At 38.7% G+C, this 23,575-nt stretch overlaps 2 long non-coding RNA genes across 2 annotated transcripts; one reads left to right on the top strand and one right to left on the bottom strand.

The window, feature by feature from the left end:
* Positions 1 to 6,642: 6,642 nt before the first annotated feature.
* On the top strand, positions 6,643 to 8,555 carry LOC136257328 (uncharacterized). Its single transcript, XR_010701912.1, has 3 exons — positions 6,643 to 6,774; positions 6,859 to 6,942; positions 6,990 to 8,555. It is a non-coding gene; the product is annotated as an uncharacterized lncRNA (long non-coding RNA).
* Positions 8,556 to 15,183: 6,628 nt separating this feature from the next.
* Positions 15,184 to 20,653, bottom strand: LOC136257325 (uncharacterized). Its single transcript, XR_010701909.1, has 12 exons — positions 18,512 to 20,653; positions 18,360 to 18,456; positions 18,232 to 18,314; positions 18,080 to 18,181; positions 17,925 to 18,021; positions 17,779 to 17,875; positions 17,633 to 17,729; positions 17,477 to 17,574; positions 17,347 to 17,420; positions 17,130 to 17,294; positions 15,324 to 15,376; positions 15,184 to 15,270 (listed from the first exon to the last, which is right to left on the bottom strand). It is a non-coding gene; the product is annotated as an uncharacterized lncRNA (long non-coding RNA).
* Between the last annotated feature and the right edge of the window lie 2,922 nt (positions 20,654 to 23,575).

Raw genomic sequence — 23,575 nt, forward strand, 5'->3', positions numbered from 1 at the left:
TACTTTGCTTTTTCGTTTATAACTTTCGATCTACTGAATCGATTTTAACCAAAGTTAGTTATGTTTAGCGCGTACATATGTACTCTCAGCAGGGCCGCCCAGAGAAATTAAGGGGCCCAGGGCAAAGAGTTAAAGTGGGGTCCTTCACCCAAGCTGTAAGTTGAAGACCAAAAAAAAAAAAAAGGTCACAACCTACTGACAATGACAATAACTACCCATCACCAACCATATCTCCTTATCTATAAGCTTGCTACACTGCTCCTCTGAAGAATACTGCGACTACTCTATTAGAGTATTTAGATCTGACTGTTCTATTAGAGTATATCGATCTTTTAAGCAGGTATTCAGGGGCCCTTCATGGGGCTTCCTGGGGCCCCTTTCAGGCTGGGGCCCGGGGTAAAATGCCCCTGTTGCCCCCCCCCCGTGGGCGGCCCTGACTCTCAGTATACCAACTTACAAGAGATTTGAGCTTATTGCTGAAGAGATATAGCACTAAACATCCGGTGGTGTCAAAAAACGCGTTTTTTTCGTTGATACCACCACGAAATAGCTTCCCTGTACAAAACATATGCGCTCACGTGCGCGTGTCGTACCTCCTCTGGAATAATTGTGATTGCGTAGCATTGAAATTCGATGTTGACAGCACCTCAAGCAGAGCAGTATTGTTAAACAGACTATGGGAGTGTTCAGAGCTTTAGGCCACTCCAAATAAGACTGTAGTTTCTCGTCCTGAGGTTTTCGTTTTTCAGTGCGGGTGGGAGGCTTATTATCATTATTCATTATTAAAGATTCGACTGCTCTATTAGAGTATCTCGATCTTGAGGGGATTTCAAGGTCATGAAAATGGCTTTTTTTGCAAGCTAGCAACCATTAGAACCGTTCATTTTAGGTTTCATTGTGCTTTTTAGCAACACAAAATAAAAGGCTCCATGAGAAGTTTCCAGAAAGCAGCACAGGAAGTGGTTTTGGAACAATAATGACCATTTAGTTCGGGTGCTCAGACATGATGCGGGCGGAGGACGGGAAACTACACTCTCATTTGGAGTGGCCTTATTAGTATTTCTGATTAGATGCAGCTGGTTATCAGGGTTGAACAGGGCGCAAAACGCGACTGCTAAGCTAGTCAGTACAAGTCAACAGTGCTGGTCATATACTGTGTTCTCAGCTGCTGCAGACATCACTGAAGAATAGTTAGACGGTATCTTCAGTAGGTAAGTGAATACATAAAAGCACTCACTGCTCTGCAAGGAGTGTGAATTTTCAATTGCAGAGATGAGAGGGAATTGCCATGCAAGCAATGTGGCTCACCAAGACCTCAGTTCCACATACTTGAAAATGGTATACTCAGTAGGTGAATGAATACATAAAAGTGCTGCTCTGCAAGGTGTGTGTGTGTGTGTGTGTGCCATACACATTGAGTATTTTCTATTGCAGAAACAAGAGAACTCATTGCCATGCAAGCAATGTGACTCACTAAGACTTCTGTTCCACCTACCGGTATATGCATACATCTTTTGAATGAAAAATCAAATTAATATCTGAATAGTTTATATATAATTATGCATACGGTTTGGATTATCAGCTTGTAAGCTGTTTGAAAGCAGTATCTGGGGATCTACAAAAATGCGTGTCAGCACCACAAGCAGTGATTGCAAACAACAGCACCATCCAATATGCCATCCTCATTTCATGTAGCTGCCGTGGCTGTGGAATTATCAATTGTTCCTATAACACATAAAGTAGTTAATCATCCATTCCTTTCATATACTGTGTGTAACATAGCTAGTACTCTTATGAGTGTACAGAGATAGCCATATGCATAATGATGACACAACTAAAACTGATGATGAGTATAGAATTGTGTAAAAATCATATCCTCATGTACTAGTGTCTACTGATGTACCACACTACGTCTTGTCTCTGTCAGATACACCATGCTATCTTCAGATAAGTGAGAGCAAGAGGCTCACCACACTATACACTAACAGCTTTACACTTCACTTTGAATATATAACTTAACATGTAGCCCTTCCTCTTTTCTGGATAGTCTCTTAATGTTGGACTTAATGTATTGTGCTCCTGGCTTTTCCAGCAAGTACAACAGAGTAATCATTCCAATATTCTCACAGTAACTGGCTAGTACTAGTGGCAAGGGTAAGTCATGGTCCAGCCTGAGTGTGACTGGCTGGGGGGGAACTCAGTGGCTTGAATCTCAACACTGACATTGAATACCAGAAGACAGTATTTGTGAGTTGCATATTACACTCACAGTAAGTTTTCATTACTTCTGTCTGATAACAAACTTTCGGAGAGTGAAACTTTTAATCGAAACGACTTTCTTCACCACGGCCAGATTTCAATTCTCCAAAAGCAGCGGCTGGGTGTCGATTTCCAAGCTCAGTTCACCCAACACTTCATCATTTCCCGAAAACAAACTTCTCCTTTTCCAAAAGGGACTAACAGCGGTGCTGCAAAGCAGTATAAAGGAATATGCCATACGCCACTATGAACACTAGTCTCGTGCCCAGACCCCACCCACTGCGTTGAATAGGGTCTGGTCAGAGGAGGTTGGACACGATATAAGCGCTTCTAAAATTTATTACTGTTAATTGCATATTTCTAATATGTGACGAGGAGAAAGTGATAGAAGAGATGTTTAGCAATTAGTCTGGCGCAGCCGACCCTTTTACGCCGCTCGCTTTTTGATTAGTTGGGCGGCGCTCGCTGTAAAAAGGGTCGGCAGCAGCGAGCGCTGCCCAACTAATCAAAAAGCGAGCAGCGTAAAAGGGTCGGCAGCGCCAGACTATTTAACAATATCCACACCACGTTACCTTGTGCTTCTTCGCGAGTGTGCAAGTTTCTAATTCTCTGTTCGATTTTCTGTGAGGCCAAGCTAGCGGCGTCCGCTCTTCTTTTTCAATACCCTGAGAGGCGTTGTTAGCATGCACATTACTTTCGTCGACAATTATTGTGATAAAATACACGTACATAAGGCATCCCTATAGTATTACACCCAGCAAACGCCTACACACGTGATCCCCGTAGATTTCAAGAGCGATTTACGTGCCTGGAGTAGTGGGGTTGAATGGGGTAGACCGGCTGAATAGACTAAACTTGAAGTACACTCTCGAATGGTATTTGTGAAAACTTCGGTGAGCGTTTTGTTAAACTTTCAATACAAAATGTATGCGCTCACGTGTACGTGTCCAACCTCCTCTGGGGTCTGGTGACATTCGCAGGAGTTTTAGGCCCTACGCCATTTTTCTTTTCTGACCAATCAGACGCCTTGATTCAGGTACAACGCGATTTGATAGGCTGGAACTAGGAAAATGGCCGACTACAGCTATGCCGGGATACAAATGCGTAAACAATATGGCGGCGGGCCCAAAAACATAGCGTAAGTCACCAGACCCTATTCAACTGGCGGCGGCTCGGTTACTATGGTTTTTAAAAAGAAGGCGTGGTTTTGCAAAGCGTCTATTGTTTGGTGGGGTCTATTCTACGGAACGGAACGGAATGATGGACTAAACTACGGAATGGAAAGCTTTCTCAAATTGAAGCTAGCAGCTTATCATTGCCGAACAAGTTATCGGTGGCACTTCCAGCAGATAATCAAACGCACCCCAAGAACGATAAAACGAATTTAAGGATCGATTGTGGGTTCTTGTTGGTTGTCATTAGTAACGAAGTACTAATTGTGGGAATAGCTGACTCAATGTGTTCTATCTTCGGATGTATCAAGTAGGGAACTTAATGCATGACTTGTTTTTACTAGTATGTGAGTTGTTTTTGCTTACTTTGACTTTAGAATGTACAGTCTTGTGCCCATCCTTTCTAATCGGCATAAATCAGTATATAGCTACACTAGCACAAAGGAAACAAGTATGGTGACAAGCTGAATCAACTCAGTCTAAGCAGAATCTAAAGGAATTTTGTGCAGTGTGTGAGGAGCAAACATTCAGATACCTCAAGGAGGCTATATTGCGTGAACATCAATGATTCATTAACAGAGTAGTGGACTAATGGCAGATATCTCAGCCTGAGTAGTGAGTTGAATCCAGGATGGGGTCTATTTTACAGAATGGAATGCTTTCTGAATCAAAACTTGCAGCTTGCTATCATTGCTGAAATTGCATTTTATCAGTGGAGCCTCCAGGAAATGGAATAGAATAATAAATGGCTGTCTCATGCAGTGATTGTTCTACTACCTGATATATCAAGTAGGTCTCTTCAATTCATTTATTGCATGACCAAGGCAAGTTTTGTTACTACAATACAGTAGCCGATTGGATGTCAGTTGTTTCTGCTGATCTTGATGAGATAGTTTAAAAGACCACTCAATTTCTTCAGTTTCAGAGCAGAGTATCCACAGTGAAATTAACTAGAAAGTTACTGGTGACAGGAAAAGGCTAGGTGGTTATGACTTTATTCAGTCAAATAAACAGAATATATGGTTGATTGAGTGAGGTATCACTTTCAGAATGTTCAGACGACCAGCGATGAGATGCATGGATTCATTGAATTTTTGTTGCAGTTGGAGACATTAAATATCCAAAAGCAAACTGACTGTATAATATTAATTAACTTTCTTCATATTTTCTCAATTTTGAGCCTGTATACAAATAATTACATTTACTAGTAAGTTGTTCTTAGTCAATAGAAATCCTAGAATAAGATGGGAGAGAAAATTTATCTTTGTTTACCTATACTGTACAACTTCAAAGGATAATGAAGAAAACATACAGACAAATCAATAAAATTAGTACAACTACAATAAGGTGAAATACAGATTTAAATACTTAATATGAATTAGAGCCTTTAGATAATTGTTGTAGATGGAAAAAACAAAGATTGGCGAGATCTTGGTAAATTAACAACAGTGGTTGGAGATTAAAAGGGTGGTAACTTCTTGAATATGTTGCAAAGTGGAGGTACAAATCAAAATGGGATATCAATTCCATTATGAAAAATTTGTATACATAAATAATCTAGTATTACTGTATTCATTTGTCCTCCACTTAAATATGCTACAACAGCGTTGGTACATTGGCAGTCTACCTTGAAATCTCAACTCTAGAGTAGATCCAACACAGAGCAGTCCGCACTGTAACAAATACATGTGATCCCACTGTAATTTCATGGACCAGCTGGACTGGGAATCACTTGAAATAAGACAAACAAATTTAGCCTATTTTGTTTGAAGTGAAGCATGTGAAATGTTACACTTAAGAAATCCTAGGATTCTTAGATGGTATGTAATTAATGTGTGTTCCATTTCAGGTCTGACTAGATAAATTGAAATTACACACACATCTTAGTTCAAATCACATTTGCCTGGTGGCTATGGACATGGTTTCACGTGCATAGAAGGCTTATAATTGAGATTTAGTTGATCTTGGAGTTTTGGCATTTAGCCTGATTCAAGGCTAACAGTCAGACACACATATTTCATTACATTCACTACAGAGCGGACATTGTACACCGCTATTTGAGATGTATTGCCAATACAACACTGTATGTCAATTTAATTTTTTGTGACTTGTAGTACTTAATACTGGAGCAACAAAAGAATAAATCTACACAACAAAAGCTGCCCCATACTGTACTGTACAATTGATGATACTCTAGTTTGAGTTCCAGTGATGAGCCGGTAAGTATTGTTATTTGCACAGCCATGTAGTCTTGAACCGCCCACCTACCCACTGAATATTAAATAGTGACCGGATTTTCAAAAAGGGGTCTTCCATGCACACACATCCAAGTTACCAACTTTGATGATTTATAACTTCAGAAGAGAAAGTCGACCAGTAGCGAGCACCACCATAGCTTAATAGATGGGGAAATTTCGAGTTTGTGTGTTACTTGAACACTAAGTTATGGTATTCCATATTCATGAAATTGGATGTGTTTGGAAGACCCCTTTTGAAAATCCGATCACAAATAGTAAGCTTATATACCAATCTGCGTGTGTGCATTTACTATAAATTACAGCTAAACCATGTAGGAATAGTCATGCCACTTTATAAAGCTATAGTTCAATCACTTGTCATACATTTTTGTAAATATTCTAATAATTTAGGACATGCACAACCACTGTGACTTACGAGGAAATGCAGTATCAGCAGTTGTAGCTCCATAATGGTGCATCTGGATTATTGTTAGGAGGCTGTTTCCAGCCCAAACCCATACCACAAAATACAGTATAATATGCCATTCATGGAAATGATAGAAAGGTGGAATGTCTACATATTTGTGCCAGATAGAAATAACTACATTCAGCAGGTGTCTGGATTCAGAGGAATGGTGATATCTATAACTCTGACTTTTATATCAGCCATGTGGTGTACAATGGAACCTCTTTAATAAGGCTATCCCAAGGGGTACGACACCTCTCCAAATCACGTATGCCCTTCAGCTACCAAAGCACAAATCAACAAAATCTCGAGCGGTTTTGCCCACGCAAATAATTAAAACTGCTTGAAAATTACTCTTGAAAACATATTTCTAAACAATACAAGCTCACAGTGATACAATACTAGTTTTAATCATGAACTACTGTCCTTCAGAACACAGTAACAACATCACAAATCACACTACGGCAATCACAAGTGAAGTTTAAAATCAATTTTCAAATCACAAATCCAATTTCAAATCACAAATCAGGTTTCAAATCACGAAATGGTTTCAAATCACTTACAGATTTTCGAAGGTGTCGCACCCCTTGGGCCATCCTATGGGGAACCAAAATTGGGCGAATTGGCCTTAGTTGTTGAGGTAGGAAATTCGTGGATACTATTACTGTAAACACGTGTACTTAAGTGTGGCTCCCCACATGTAAATGGGTGTGGCGCATGACAGAAACTGCCTGTTGTAAAACTTGACTCATACTCGATTAGTGGGCGTGGCTTCCACACAGCATTGACACACAGCATTGATAAATAGGTGAGGCTTTACATATGCCTACAGACAAAAACACATGATCCTGATAGGTGGACCCATGCAGATATTCTATAAAGCAGGTCAGATCCAGATGACCCATTCCAGTTTCAATCAACCCGGCCAGATGCATGCAGTGACTGAACCCATAAGATAAAACATTTCAGCACAAAAAGGATTATACAACATTCAAGCTTTGTCTTTTTGTCAGCTTACACCACATACAAAGATGCACTGCCAATTTTCAGTGAGAACATTTCACCAAATTAAATATTACCATATTATCGAATATTACCATGTGAATAGGTGGTCTTTGTAAAGAGGTGGTCTTTGTAAAGAGGTGGTCTATATAAAGGTGACCACTAATGAAGTGGTCTAATCAATTAGATAGTCAAGTATGCCATAGCCATCTTTAGAACCTAATTGCAATGTGTTCTTTGTACAAAACTGGTCCTTGTAAAATGTGGTCTTTGTACAGAGGTGGTCCTTGTAAAAAGGTGAGGTTTTCACTCTAGGATGTAGTCCATGTATATACCAATTTGACCATTTCTGTTTCCATTTCCATTGCCCATACTTTATGCTTTGTGTTCCCAAGAGCAAAATTCAACCCTTAAACCCACATAAGCGTCCATCCTATGGCCATGCAATTTATGTCATTCTACTTGTGATGTAACAAGGGTTAAAATGATATTTATAAAATGGTCAATAATTCAATGATGGTTGCTCTTATCCCCTTACAACAACCTCCATTCAATTTCTTTAAGTAGCCCAGTGAACAAACTTTTAATCGATGTATATTTGTAGGCTGTAAGAATTAAGTTACTCCACCTAGTGTTGCCATGCATGTCCATATTGTGTAAACACGTATTCCCCTGCAGGTTTAAGGGTTAATTACTGCCTTTTCACTATGAAACTGCTGGTGTACTATATACCCATGCAAGGGCCTAATGTATTTTGTGGACTGGACTCATGGACTGAGCTGGAAACAGGCTCTCAACAATAATCCAAGAATTATTTATCTATTTATTGCCGCTGGACACACCATTATCAAGCTACAACTGCTGGTACTGCTCTTCTTCCTCTTAAGTCATGAAAGTCACGCTTGCACTAAATTATTAGAATATTTACAAAATACATGACAGTAGTTGAACCACAGCTGCAACAGTGAATGCACCACTGCAGATTAGTATAAACTTACTGATTTGATATTGTGTAGGTGGGCAGCATAAGACTATGGCTATGACACTAGAATACTTACTGGCTCATAAACACTAGTGCTAAGTACTGGAGCAACAAAGGAATGAACCTACACTACAACAATATGCTCTATCACTATACACATGAGTACATGATGAGAAGTAATCGATTAGTGCACACACAACCTTCATGACTTATAAGGAAGAGCAGTACCAGCAGTTGTTGCTCGACAATAGCTTTAAGAGACAGATAATGGTTGGATTATTGTTAAGAAGTTGTTTCTAGCTCAGTATTTAAGTCCAGTCCGTAAAATACATTACACCCATCCTGCAATCCTGCAGAGTTGTATGTCTCTACTTGCCTAGTTCGCACGAGCGTATGGTGCTACAAAGAAAAATTATTATTGTATGCAAGTTTTATTTAAGCCATTACTCAAGTCTTAATAAATTAAGCATCATATTGTTTGCCGAGTTTGAATACCTTTTTTTCTGTAGCCCCCATGTTATGTATGTTGATTTACAATGTGGTAGACGTACTGCTGTTGTTTCAAACTTCATACTTGTATGTACATGCAAGTCACTACACAGCTAAAGGTGGATTTGTGGGGAACAGTTTAACCCTTAAACCCCAGAAAACTGGCCCAAATATGCATGCCTTACACAAAACACTGTAACTTTCAAAGTGTCCATCCTATGGCTACGCAATTTATGTCATTCTACTTGTGATGTAACAAGGATTAAAATGATACCTAGGGTTTTACCCTAATGCTAAATGGTGAGGCCAAAAATAGCTGTGAAAATAACTTTTCAGTAAGGAAACATGCAAACTCTTCAATACCTTTATAAAGTGGTCGATAGCTAGATGGTGGTTGCTCCTATCATCTCCATTCAATTCGTTGTTAAAATTTTTATCAGGCCATATATGACTCATCCGGATAAACCCACAAGCAAGATTAAACACGTAGCAAGCATTTTGAAACATGGAGGCGCGATTTGCCGCTGTTCATCTCTTCATAACAAGCCACTGTAGTTACAGTGTTCATTTAACCTTTATGTAGCACAGTGAACAGACTTTTAATCAATCTATATTTGTAGGCTGTAAGAATTAAGTTACCCCACCTGGTGTTGCCATGTGTTCCCATATTACACATTCCCCAAAAGTTGTTTACAAGTTTAAGGATTAAGCCAATTCTCAACTCTATTTACTGATGCTAGTGAAAGCAGCAAACTTAAGTGCCTGTATAGTGTTAAATTTAATTTTAGTGTACGAATTGATTTCTTTGTTTAATGTTTTTCCTAACGTCTTCATAATTATACTAAAACTACTCACCATGATTGTTGAAACTTTAATAACCCATTTTTGGACACTGTAGATAATTCTGAGACAATTCTGAAAATGTCCACTAGTGTATCTTTGGGGTCTAGGTGACCTCTCTTGTTAAACAACTTTTTTTTTATTTCTTTGATTCCTAAGTTTTCTTGTACCTTGTACAAATTGTAAGTCTTTTATCAGTATACTCTACTACGATAATATCGGGTGTCACTATTCAGTGGACTGGACTCGGGACTGGACTACTGGACTGGAACACTGGACTGGACTACTGGACTGACATATTTTTTGGTTTTTGCATATTTTATAGTTGGATTTACAGGGTCTTGCTAGTAAGCATCCTTAGGGCACCTGCAGCTCACTTCTAAATGTGAATACGAACAGTGGAATATGCAAAACTGTCTCATATTGAATAATTTCACTACAGCACTTATTCCTTACCCTGGTGTGTTGTAATACTGCAGACCGCAGTGCAGGGAATGTGACAGAAATAGTTATTAGGCCAATGAAACTTGATTAGCAGTTTCGCGTCATTGCCCGCATGCTTTTGATACACCCGCATGGAATTTCATTATTGGTATTTCAGATCGAAATACTCTAATAGAACGGTCACTTTTACTCTAATAGAGCAATCAGCTATACTCTAATGGGAAAATCACTTGTTATAGATTAGTAACGTACTACCCTGGTGTGTTGTAATCTGGTAAGGTTTAATGATTAAAATCTGGTAAGGTTTAATGATTCATTAGTATGTTATTATTCACAAGTGTAGTATTTAGCTATGCCTATGGGATTAAAGCAGTTCACAATCCGGCGTGCTTTAGACTGAGTCTTCTTAGGTTGAGGCTCTTCATGGATCAGAGTAACGGCGAACTAGAGCAGTTCAGACAAGGGGAATATGGTACGTATTGTATCGAGGGGTAGCCAGCGCCCACGCAAAACCCAACACGGTGTACGAGAGTCCCAATATTTAAGTATTTCAAAACGTATTTCTGTATTATTTCAATAAATATTTCATGTATTTATATGGATTTATAATTGGATTTCTCAGATAGGTGTACGAGAGTCCCAAGACGTTAGCTACCCCTTGTATTGTATACAGTAGAATATCTTGTTGTATCAACCAGTGGATGGTACTAGGTGCGAGGGGTTTGCAACTCGGAAATCTTAAGATACTGGCAAATTTTGAGATTCAGCTTATAAACAAGTTGATGCTACTGTTAAAATACTAGGCTCACAGTAAATAGAGGTTATCCATTTACGCCATTTTAAGTTAGTAACAATTACTAGACACCATGTTTTTGAGGCAAAAATCAGTGGGACCCATGCAAGAAAATGAAACTTTTCACGATTTTGCACAATTGAAGAAAAACTTGGGGGAAATCGCTACAAGGGGACTGGGTTAACTTAGCAGTACAAGCTGACAAGCAACTGGTGTTTAATGGCGTGTTTCTTCCAGCTGTGAAGCGATATTACTAAGCAACAAATAACAACAAGTTTACCACAGCTTTCTCATTTTCAATAGTGTTCTTTGGCTTGTAACTCATTCTTTCACGTAGATAACCTGTAATTATACGGGAAATATTAATTTTAGTGCGACATCAAATGGATAACCTCTATACTATCCCTTGAATTAATCAACTTATAAATTATTTTAGCTTTGTTTCTCACCTTATTTTGTAACAGAAGCTAAATTAAACATATTTTGTAATTCACCAATTATTTTGTATTTCATCAATTATGTTACTATGCATTGCTAGGGGAGCGTAACTGTAAACCACTTTTAAAACCACATTTCACACACAGAAGTATCTTCTTAACTGTTTATAGTTAGTTTGTTTCGTGTTTTTATATGCAAATTCTTTCACAAAGCCTTATGGCTATTCTTAAGTTTTGTTCATGTGCAAAGGTGATACATCTCCTTGTAACTCAATAAGCTATGACCTTCCTGGTAGCATACTTGGCCTGTTACGTTGTTTTTCAGTTGCCATACACCTGTTACAGCATGTAGGCTAGCCCTTACTGAACTGTTTCAGTTACCAGCCACACCCTTCAAGTAAACATGATGAAAACATATTAAGCTTTAATACAGTACTTTATTCATTGAACAATGCTTTATTAAAGCAGGCATGCACCCACAACCAGCCAAAGACTGGCTGTGGGCTTGCGCCTGGTTTACTGAAATTGGTTTGGCCATAACCATGTGTCTGCATGTCTGCATGTAGGTATGTCTGTCCGTGAGCAAACACGCTTTGAGCTACAGAAAATAACCTTCATTTAATGGATAAAGGTTGTTTACATACTGTAATAATGCTTACTTTTCTGTTTTCATCATGTTTACTTGAAGGGGGTGTGGCTGGTAAGTGAAACTAGTTTAGCAGGGGCTATAGTATGTTCACATTGAGTTGAATCCTCAAAAACAATAATAACTCATGGATGCAATTATAAATGATCTTGAAATTTGGTTTATTTGTAGTACTGCTTGACCCGCTAAAATAATTTCAAAATTTTTTTGTTCAAATGTTTGACATAATATTTATGGCCAATCAAAATTTTTACAATGCATTTCCTATGGGGAAGCCTTATAAGTACAGTGTCCATTACAGCCCTTTCCCGAACTTGTAATGGAGCTGAACCATATGTGTCTGTTGTTGACACCTTTGCTGTTACCAAAATCATCTGGTTGGTTGAAATGTTAACTCTGTTGAGAAAAGTCCACTTTTAATTTTTAGCTGTTTTTCAGGATTCAGCTCAACGTGAACATACTATAGCCTATGTGCTGTAACATGCATATAACAACTGAAAAACAATGACAGGCTCTGTAAGCTACCAGGAATGGTGTATCTTCTCGAGTTGAAAGGGGGCATATCCCCTCTGTATGTAAGCAAAAATTAAGAGCAGCCATGAGGCTTCATGCAGAGCATGATATATAAACTATAAAACAGTTAAGAAGATACTCCTTCCTTTACGTAATTTGTGGTTTGCTTGAGTTACGCTTCCTTAGTGATTCTTTTTCTCTCCCCTTAGAGATACATAGCAACATAATTGGTTAATTGTGAAATAATTGGTGAATTACGAATATGTTTAATTTTAATGTACTATATATATTGTTACAAAACAAGGTGAGAAATAAATTAATAGCATGCTGTGTGTGTTAATTTAAGATTGTTATATTCAAGGGATAGTATTTAACTGGGCACTTGGTTTTTAGAAGTAGCACAGCATCAACTTGTTTTCTGTACCTATTTGCTCATGTAGGTGTTGGACAGACATGCAAACACACGGTTTTTGCAAACCAATTTCAGGTCTATATGCCCATAGCTGGCTATGGGTGCATGCCTGGTTTAAACATTTCTGTCAAATTGCATAAGGTTATGCAATAGTGTAGTCGCTTTGTAAAGCCATAAACTTATTATTTCCACTAATTGAGGTCTTCAGAAATACCCAAGTGTGTTAATTTGTTTACGGGACACCATTACATCATGTGATACCCTCAATATAACATGGACCTTTGGATGTATAAACCATTGGACATTCTATATTTTAACACCTCGAAAACCACTGGTGAAATTTGGCCAATGAATGGCTATTTGGTTATCTGTATTTTCTGGGTCTTGTAGTTTGACTTGTAGAGAGAAGCTCGCATTTGGTGTAAAACTTCTAAAGAGTACTTAGTCACTGACTTCCTTTGCAATTGTAGTGCTATGTTTGAGGCATATCCACATGACAAAAATAATGCAAATTGAATATGCATTGATTTGAATTACTCGCATCCACACGGAATGCGCATTAAGGTGATTCAAATTGAAAGAAAGTGAATCACACAAATCCACCTTCACAGGTAGTTTGAATGCGAGTTGGCTGGTGAATCGGGATTTGCTACATCATAATAATGAGATGCTAGTTAGCACGTGAGGGCTTGACACATTTGCGCGTGACCTTTGTAAACAACACAGGGTAGAAATACAGAAGCGCCCGGTGTGATAAAAGTGCAAGGACCTGTTGAAGCAGTGTTTCATCATCGTAGCTAGCTCTTAGAGTTTAAAAGAACAATGGTCCCAAATCATTCACGCACTGTCAGTGGTCTTTCATACTCTACTCATAGAAATCCTTCCGGCACGTTATAAACACAAGTATAAGCGATACTAAGAGCTATTACTTTCATTGTATCGTTAAACTCACTGTTCTCTTGGTTGGCGCAAATCAGTGTTAAGCAAACATTACATTCATTTATGTGCTCATCATATTTGCTCTAGAGTAAATGTGTTATTTACTTCACATTTTTTTGTTGAGTGTAGGAGAAGATAAATAAGATTTATAGCACATGTGGCCTGTATTTGTGCAATTTCACACACATGGACAGATGTAGGATAGATGCTATAAACCTGAAATGCATGTGTAAGACATAAGTACCATACACATGACAAATTTCACTTATAAGCTACGTAGTTTGATTTGACAATTAATTTGATTAGTATAGGTAATCACACACATTTGAGTGCAAATAGAGAATTATTGTACGAGTACACAGCAAAATTCGCCACAAATACGGAGGAAAATTTTCCCGTAATTCATCCCGTATTAACGAAGATACGTGGCAACTACGGAAAACGTCTGTAACCCCACGACGAGATTAGTAGTAATCCGTCGTGGGACCACTTTTCAGGACGTCCAGACGTAGTCAGAGGCGTAGCTAAGGGGGGGCAAGGGGGGGCATTTGCCCTCCATCACTAAATGATTTTTTAAAAACCTTCGTCACAAGTTTACCAGTATTAAACTGACACGAAAATGACTGTAAATTATGTACACTACTACGCGGTATCACCAGGGGTTGCTAGTGAATGCGCACACACAACATTCAACTCGCTCGTGAATCCATCGAACGAAAATATTAGACACATACTTCTATATTTAGCCTAGATTACTCGCGTGATTGAACATTTTTGAATCTAAAAAGAATGACCCGCTTCTCCACGGCAGGAGTCACAACTCACAAGCGACAAAGGAGACCAGATGATGCTATGAACCTACTGTCTACGAGGTGATAAAGTGTTAGCTAAATAAATGTACCAAGTTTATTTTATCGAGTCGATCACACTGGACCTTTGTACGTACGGCAGTGCAGTCTATTTTTACTTTGTCAGTCAGCCGGTCAGGTGGATCAGTCAAGCTTAAAAGTTCTGCTAGCAAGACAGGTGGGATTTCCTGCAATACATGGCATTTGAATTTCGCTGAGTGAAGTGAGTGAATACGTCATCCTGTCAGCAGTGTGCTAGGACTGCAGCACAGGCTGTGGCTAACGTAAAGTAACCTTTATTTGCACTAAAGTATTAGCTCTACCGGACTGTGGATGAATTTGTTGGAGTACAGTTGTGGCACGTGCGATGATGCTCGACGAATATAGCTACCTCGATTGGAAGCAGTCAGTACTGAAATGGTTACGTAGCTAGTTATTTAAGCTGTAATAATACAACACCGTATGTTGGCTAGCCCACCATTGGGTCATTAGCCTTTTTTGCAATTATGAATGATTTTGAGTGTTTCGTGGGGGCATGCCTGCCCCTTCATCACCTTCTGGCTAGCTACGCCCCTGGACGTAGTTACCCGTCATAATACATCGTATATACCTAGTTACCACCGTCATGGAGGTGCTGTCACGTAGCCGCGCACGTGATCCCGAAGGATACTCGAGGTACGAAAATCGGATATTCATTTGAATATGAAATTCTGGTCTTCATATTCACTTCCATCAGTTCTTTCATACAGCATTCACCGTCCTTGGGATTGCCTTCCCAATTTCTTTCAATTCTAGTGTAGCTACATCGATTGAAAATATTAAAATGCAACAACTCTCAACATACCTCTTGCATTCATCACTTTCTGTGCTGGCGTAAATCCTTTCATCTTAAAAATTCTAAATAGGATACATTACTATATAGGCCACACCAAGTCAAACCTTAGTTTCTGGTCACCCGCCCGCATGGAAAACTGGAACCCCAGTTTATGAGGACTATTATTAATATTACAGGCGCTTAAGTGTACGTGACCAAGGACAGTGTTTTTTAAACACTGCAAAAGATCGAGATACTCTAATAGAGCAGTCACACTACCCTTAACTTTAATACTAGAATAGACAGATACTACTTATTTATTTATTTTATTTATTTAATGCTTTATGGTGAAAAGTGACACCAAAGGTCTGATGGTAACTTGCACCATCAGCCTGCCTAAGTACAAAATTATCTACAATTATACAATGTTATGTTGATTAATTATAAATGTTTGAAGTTTGTGACTGGAGGTCTGGATTGATGACAGGTTCTGCAAGGACAAAGGAAGTGAAAGGTACAGTTGTTGCTCTCGTCAAAATTCGTTAGAAAGTGATTCCATAAGAATGATTTAAGCTTAGATTTGAGAGTAAAATATGATGTGTTTATATCCATTATCGGCATGGCATTCCACAAAGATGGTAACCGATGGAAATAAGAATGTCGAGCTGTGTTGTTAAGGTGATGAGGTATCAAGAGTTTATTGCTTGCTCCAGCCCTAGTAGTAGAAGAGTTGAAACTGATAAAGTTGTTGATGTTGAACTGGTAGGTTGGTGACTTTAGTGACTTGATAGCAAACAGTATGTCCTGCAGTTCAAATATGTATATGAGGGGAAGGAGCTTCAGGTTAATTAGACGATCTTTGTAGCAGCTGGTGTAGTCATTGAGGATGTGTTACTATAACGTTTTTGACTTGTCCTTGATTAGCTATATAGCTATTAGTAATGCTTCTGTTGCCAGTAAGTAACTTCAGTACAGTATGTATGTAGCATTGATCACTAGCCTAATGATCAGATATACCATAGCTTAAACTTTCCTAACAATTCAGATGTGGTCCTCTAATGATTAATCTAGTAACTCTTCTAGTGGATCTAAACTTGGACTTCCTTATCACTGATCACTGATATACTGACTAGAAATCCGGTAACATTTGGTGAGCTCAAACTTCAACTTTTCCATGATTAAATAATTGCAAGTATGGTCCTAAATTAACAAGTGCATGGCATCCCTTAGTTAAAACATTAACTTAGCTTTCCCACATGATCACTGAAAAACACTAGCCTGGAGCACTCAACAACTCAACTCAAAACTTTGACAGCTGCTTTAGTGAAGGTTTACTGTATAGAAGGCTGGAAACACATGCATATATAGTTGACTAAGACTTCACATTTGAAAGAGTTTCTGGTGTGTTAATATAGTTTTGGATTATTATTAGCTAGCTAATAAATAATAATTTCCTGACATAGCTAATGAAACATTTCATTTGTAAAGCAAAAGTAGCTACATGAGCAGACCTTTCCTTAGTGTTAGCTACACATTGTTGTGCTCAGCAGTGTAGCTAGCCATCAACAATTTTCCTGGTGCACTTTGCAGAAGCATAATTAACTACTTATGCTATAAGAATGTTGGTTAAGCTTGGTTGTAAACTCAATATGAAATGGGTAAATTGAGCAAAATTAATAACATTACAGTATTACTGGTGTATATGTAAGAGTCTATGATAGTCCTGAAGTCCTGATCATCCGCCTACCCGCATCCTTTTGTTGGCTAGGGAGTGACCAGAAACTAAGGTACGACTTGGAGTGGCCATAGTCTGATAATCAAGAATTTTGTACGTACCGTCACATTCTCTGCTCTACTGCCATCATCTAATTTTGCTACTACCAGCAACTTTGGTGCCACACTCTACACACCATGAAAATTGATGCAGATCTCTCTTATACTTGTACTATAGTCTGCTTTTCCTTCTAAAATAGTCAGCATTCTTCCAAGAAATATTTCACTCTAAACACAAAGTTTTACTTATAAAATAATCATTCAAAAGTGCTGTACATACCATCTCACTGATAGTAAATCTTCCTCTTCTACTAGAAGCACTCAAGTCCGTTCTCTCTTGTATAGTAAGCATGTCTTCCGAGAAAGATTTCAATTTATAAACACACAAGTTTTACTTATAAAATAATCACCAAAAGTGCTGTACATCAGGTCTTGCTCTTCTACTAGTACTCTAGTCTACTTTTCTTTCTTGCGTATAGTCAGTATTTCTTCTGAGAAAACTTTCACTCTAAATACAAAGATTTATAGATACAATAATCATTAGTATTCAAGAACTCTGTACATACCATCACAGTGCTGGTAGGTCTTCCTATTCTGCTTGTACTATAGTCCGCATTTCTTTCTTCAAAAGTAGTCAGCATTTCTTCTGAGAAATAGTTCACTCTAAATACAAAGATTTAAAATCTTTAGTATTCAAGAATTCTGTACATACCATCACAGTACTGGCCGGTCTTCCTATTCTACTTGTACTATAGTCCGCTTATCTTTCTTCAAAAGTAGTCAGCATTTCTTCTGAGAAATAGTTCACTCTAAATGCAAAGATTTAAAATCATAAGTATTCAAGAATTCTGTACATACCATCACAGTGCTGACAGGTCTTCCTATTCTACTTGTACTATAGTTCACTTATCTTTCTTCAAAAGTAGTTAGCATTTCTTCTGAGAAATATTTCACTCTAAATACAAAGATTTATAGAAACAATAATCACTAATATTCAAGAATTCTGTACATACCATCACAGTGCTGGCAGGTCTTCCTATTCTACTTGAACTGTAGTCCACTTATCTTCCTTCAAAAGTAGTCAGCGTTTCTTCTGAGAAATCAAATAGTTCACTCTAAACAGTGTTTCATACCTAAAATAATCATTCAAGAATGCTATACATACCGTCCCACCACTGGCAGTTCTTTCTGTTCTACTAGTGCACTAGTCCGCTTTTATTTCTTCCAATATAGTCAGTGTTGCTTTCACTAAAGTTTTACACAATAATAATCATTCAAAAATGCTGTACATACCGTCCCACTGATATCAGGTCTTCCACTTCTACTAGAACTCTCGTTCACTTTTCTTTCTTCCAATATAGACAGCATTTCTTACAAGAAATATGTCACTCTAAATGCAACGTTTTACATAAATTATAAATAACCATTTAAGGTGCTGTACATACCATCCTGTTGACAGGTCTTCCTATTCCACTACTACTGCTTTTTTTTCTTCTGGAATATCTTCCAAGAAATATTTTCAAACATGTACCATCTCACGGCTGGCTAATCTTTCTCTACCAGTATCGTACTCAGCTATTCTTCCTGTCCAATGTTGCCGTCCAGCATTTCTCAAAAACAATGTTACACTCTAAATGCTTAGAACAATCATCTAAGAATGTACTACATATTGTCTGACTGGTGGCAAGTCCTTCTCTTCCACTAGTACTATCATTGGGTTCCCTTTCCATCAGCATTTCCAACAACTGTTAATTCTAGATACAGAGCATCTCTTAAACACTAGTCATTTTCACGTAAGAAACTTTTGAAGAAAGGTGGGGCGGTATTTCAGTACATTTCTAATTAATGAGCGCCGGCAATCTGGAGAAGAATTACAGCAGTAAGAGACTAAAAGTACGTTCTTTCCCTTCCACTACTGCGTTAACATATATCCTTCCACTACTGCGTTAACATATATCCTTCCACTACTGCGTTAACATATATCCTTCCACTACTGCGTTAACATATATTCTTCCACTGCTGTTATCGTCAGGATTTCTCTTCACGAATCATTCCGTTCTGGACTCTTAAACAATGGTCTCGACAATGGCAGACGACTTACTAGTAGCTAGCAGATCTGGTACTCAACATCTGTTGGGGTAGTGCTAAAAGCCGGAACGGAACCGATTGGGACGCGCGCCAAGTAGAAGAATCATTTGAGACAGATTTTGCATGGTTTCCAACTGCCACACAGTGACTAGAATTGCGTTAGAGTTCATTTCCTTCTACTTACATGCAAGCTAGAAATCGCACTCTCGAAGTTTCTATTTAATGCCCGCCACGTAGCATGTTGTGCTCTTACCAATCCATCAAATTCTGTTTAATCCTGATGTAGAATTGCTTCCTTAACATTCTAAAAGGTAAACTACTGTAGTATTTTCATGTTATAGTCGTGTCCAACTCTTCAGTAGCAGCGAGGATGGTTTTCTGAAGTCTGCAAGCATGGGCAATAATTTACGAGAGTTAACCACAGTGCATGTTAGTGGCTGTGAATCATATACTTACAGTGCTTACAAAATAATAGTTTAGCAGGTTAAATGATAGTTTTTCAGCGTAGGTAATTGCAAAACGCTTTCGTGCAGTGGGCATTAAATAAAAACTCCGAGCGAGCGATTTCTAGCATGCCTACAAGTAGAAGAAAACTAACTTCAGCACAATTCTAGTCACTATGTAATGGTAAGAAACGGCGTACAATGTGCAAAAACGATTAATTAACTTGGCGCGCGCCCCGTTCCGTTCCATTCCGTTCCGGGTTTTAGCACTACCCCATCTGTTGCGAGCATCTGCCCATCCATAAAGCTTTACAAATCAGCATACTTTACTTCTTGACGACCACCTTGTGTCTCCCCTCCCGTCTCGCCGAATGTCCGCCTCGTGGCTGCACGATCACGTGCATAACACATTATGAAAAATTCTATTTAGTGCCTGCACGATCACGTGCATAACACATTATGAAAATTTCTATTTAGTGCCGCTGGGATGAAGGATGAAAAGTACGATGCAGTACGGTGCTATTGGGTGTATTAAACCATCTTTTCAAGACGAAATACAACAGTCGACAATCAGGTTTGTGTTTTAGTAAACACATGTCAGTGTTGTGGAAATCGTCGAAGTTTCGTTTGAATAGATGAACTAGACGTGTAATTCGAGTTGTATTTACCCACTGGAAACCTGTATCATGTAGATTTGTCATTTGTTTTGTAATTCCACGCACTGACGTTGTAGGTGTGGTATTCGCCTTGTAATTTAAGTACTGGCGACCTGTTTCCAAATCTTGTATGTATGTTAATTATGTGTTACTACACACTGTCGTTTTCCAGGTCTTGTATTATTATTATTATTATTATTAAAGCTTTACAGTGGCCTGCACTGAAGGTGTGTATGTGTGTAAATTGTGACTTGTTACCGCACACTATTGACCTGCTTCTGGGTCTTGTATGTGTGTCAATTGTGATGTGTTACCACACACTGTCGACTTGCTTCCGAGTCTTGTATGTGTGTCAATTGTGATGTGTTACTACACACTGTCGACCTGCTTCCTGGTCTTGTATGTGTGTCAATTGTGATGTGTTACCACACACTGTCGACCTGCTTCTGGGTCTTGTATGTGTGTCAATTGTGATTTGTTACCACACACTGTCGACCTGTTTCCGGGGTCTTGTATGTGTGTCAATTGTGATGTGTTACCACACACTGTCGACCTGATTCCGGGTCTTGTATGTGTGTCAATTGTGATGTGTTACCGCACACTGTCGACCTGTTTCCGGGTCTTGTATGTGTGTAAATTGTGATGTGTTACCACACACTGTTGACCTGATTCTGGGTCTTGCATGTGTGTCAATTGTGATGTGTTACCACACACTGTCGACCTGCTTCTGGGTCTTGTATGTGTGTCAATTGTGATTTGTTACCACACACTGTCCACCTGTTTCCGGGGCTTGTATGTGTGTCAATTGTGATGTGTTACCACATATGGTTGACCTTTTTCCGGGTCTTGTATGTGTGTCAGTTGTTACCACACTGTTGACCAGTTTCTGGGTCTTGTATGTGCATCATTGTGTGGTGTGACCACACTTTTGATATATTTCTGAGATTTGTAGGTGTATCATACATTATACATACTTGCAATCTGATTCTGGGTCTTACATGTGTATCATGTCTTCTCACAAAGATGACCTGTTTTGTGTCTCATTAACAGTGTTATTTGTATTTACAGATCGCTAAAAAGCTATAAAAATATTGAAAGAAGAAAATGAAGATCAAAGGATTGAGATTTGTAACTTAGGTATAAACACCTTGGGAATGGCAGTGTGACTGTTAAAACTTTGGTGAAATTTCAGGATGTACTGATATCTTATTGTGCAGCAAGTATAGATTATGGACATTTTATGTGCCATTTTGTTTACAATGTACAGCAGGTTATATTTCCAAGGCTCACATTATATGAGCAGCTGGATTAACCTGACTTGTAATTGCTGATATCCTCTACCTTTTTCTGTGATGAGCATGGTTGTTGTACTATGCATGCAATAATTGCAGGACAGTACTCATGATATTTATTACATGTACTGCCACCAGTGGAACCAGACTTAGAAATAATGATGTTATTTTATTATTACGTATTTTCGTGATGATTGTTCCTTGACAGGCAGTAGATCAAGTCATTGAGTACATAGGCAATAACCATAGGGAAGTAGTTATGCAATGGTGGATCCAGGATGGGGCATTTGGGGCAAAAGTCCCCATCATCCATCGTCACCTTTTGGAGGAATCATACTTATGAGTAATACTCAACTTTATGTCAGGGCTAAAACGATATGCAGATTTTAGTAGAATTTATTACAAATTTACCTGAATCAAAGCAAACCGAAGTCAAACTAGCTGTGAAATTGCCCCCAGCACCTTCGTGCGTACTAAGCGCCTCTAACAAAAAATTATCGTGTTTAGAGATTCATAGCCTTTTACACAGCTTTTAAGACTCCACAACCATCTGCAAAAATTAATGTCAAAAATCAACAGTGAGACACTACTAAGTGGTGATTATTTGCTGCTTCATAAATGCAGCAACTAACAAGATAATCTGGTTTTCCTCACCCACCTACAACTCAGCCTGTTTGTGTCCCTCCCCTTGCCAGCTCCTGGATCCGCCTCTACTATGGTATACCTTGTCCAGATACGAGTGCTGTGTCTCGGGAAACCTCCAGGGTAATTTTTGGCGCTGGTACTCGTAATTATAACTTGAGTATGCTTGACTAGAGTTGTGAAATCACTGGGGTGCAGTAACCAGTTTCAGTAACCCATCTAGAGCCATCCCTTCTGTTCGATCGTCATCCATCCGTCTCGTAAACCTCTCAGTTTGATGAACGTAAAAAATTATGCCAGCATTACAACGGCCCGCAGAGACGAACTTGATTCTGTCTTAGTACGTCCTTGCCTATTTCCAGCTTGCGAAGACGTGTTCCGTCCTCTTCGTATTTAATCATAGCAGCATTACATTCACGTAATTCTTCATAGACGGACTGAATTCCGTATTAGTACGTCCTTGCCCCTTTGCAGTTTGCTAAGACGGTGCTACGTTCTCTCCGTATTTATCGTGATTTAAGCTGTGAGTAATAGTCAAAATTGCACTTGGCGACACGAGGCAAAGCGGAGTGCAATTTTGGCTGTTATGAGTACAATTATTCCATAATTGCATAGAAACGTGTGTGATATATTGCCTACTAATCAGTCATAGTGACCATCCTTCATGGTTTGTAGTACACATCTATCCAGTTCTATGTGGCCATTAACTTCTACCAGGTGATTGCATCATTCTTTATATTACATCATTTGTTGTTGCACTCAAAAGGCTTCACATGTCAGCAATTTTGATTGGCTACTCAAAATCTCTACATATTTTGCATTTGAAAGGTTTCTATTGTCATTCTATTAGATTGGCTATTCATCATATCACTTTCATGCTGCACTTAAAAGGCTTCTGTTATTCTGCTATTTTATTGGCTACTTTACAGTGCATGTTTACAACATTAAAACATGCTTGTTCCAGTACAAAACCATTGGGAGTGAACACATGTTCACCTCTTTGATATTACTATATTTGGCGGGGCTCAGGTGAATGGGTACCCACTATAGTCTCAATAGTAGGAATCCAATTAATCCCAAATCACACGGCCTTGTTTTTGTAATTTGTGAGCCTAAATAATGTATGGGATATTTTTAAAGCCTCATAACTCACTTGTTTTTGCCAGTATCCAAGTGCTTTTTGATTAACAGTTCCGGTGTTTAAAGGGCTTCACAGTGCTACTGAATGTTTGGGCAGCTGGCCCATGTAACAAGAGTTATTAACAAGAAACCAGGGCAGGACAGGGCGGATGTCAGGTCAGGAACGAGGTCAGGTCAGGTGAACGCAACAAACTATATCACTATGTGATTAGGAAATAAACATGAAAATAATTATAGAACTCCATTAA

The sequence above is a fragment of the Dysidea avara genome, chromosome 6 (assembly GCF_963678975.1).
Source record: "Dysidea avara chromosome 6, odDysAvar1.4, whole genome shotgun sequence".
NCBI lineage: Eukaryota > Metazoa > Porifera > Demospongiae > Dictyoceratida > Dysideidae > Dysidea > Dysidea avara.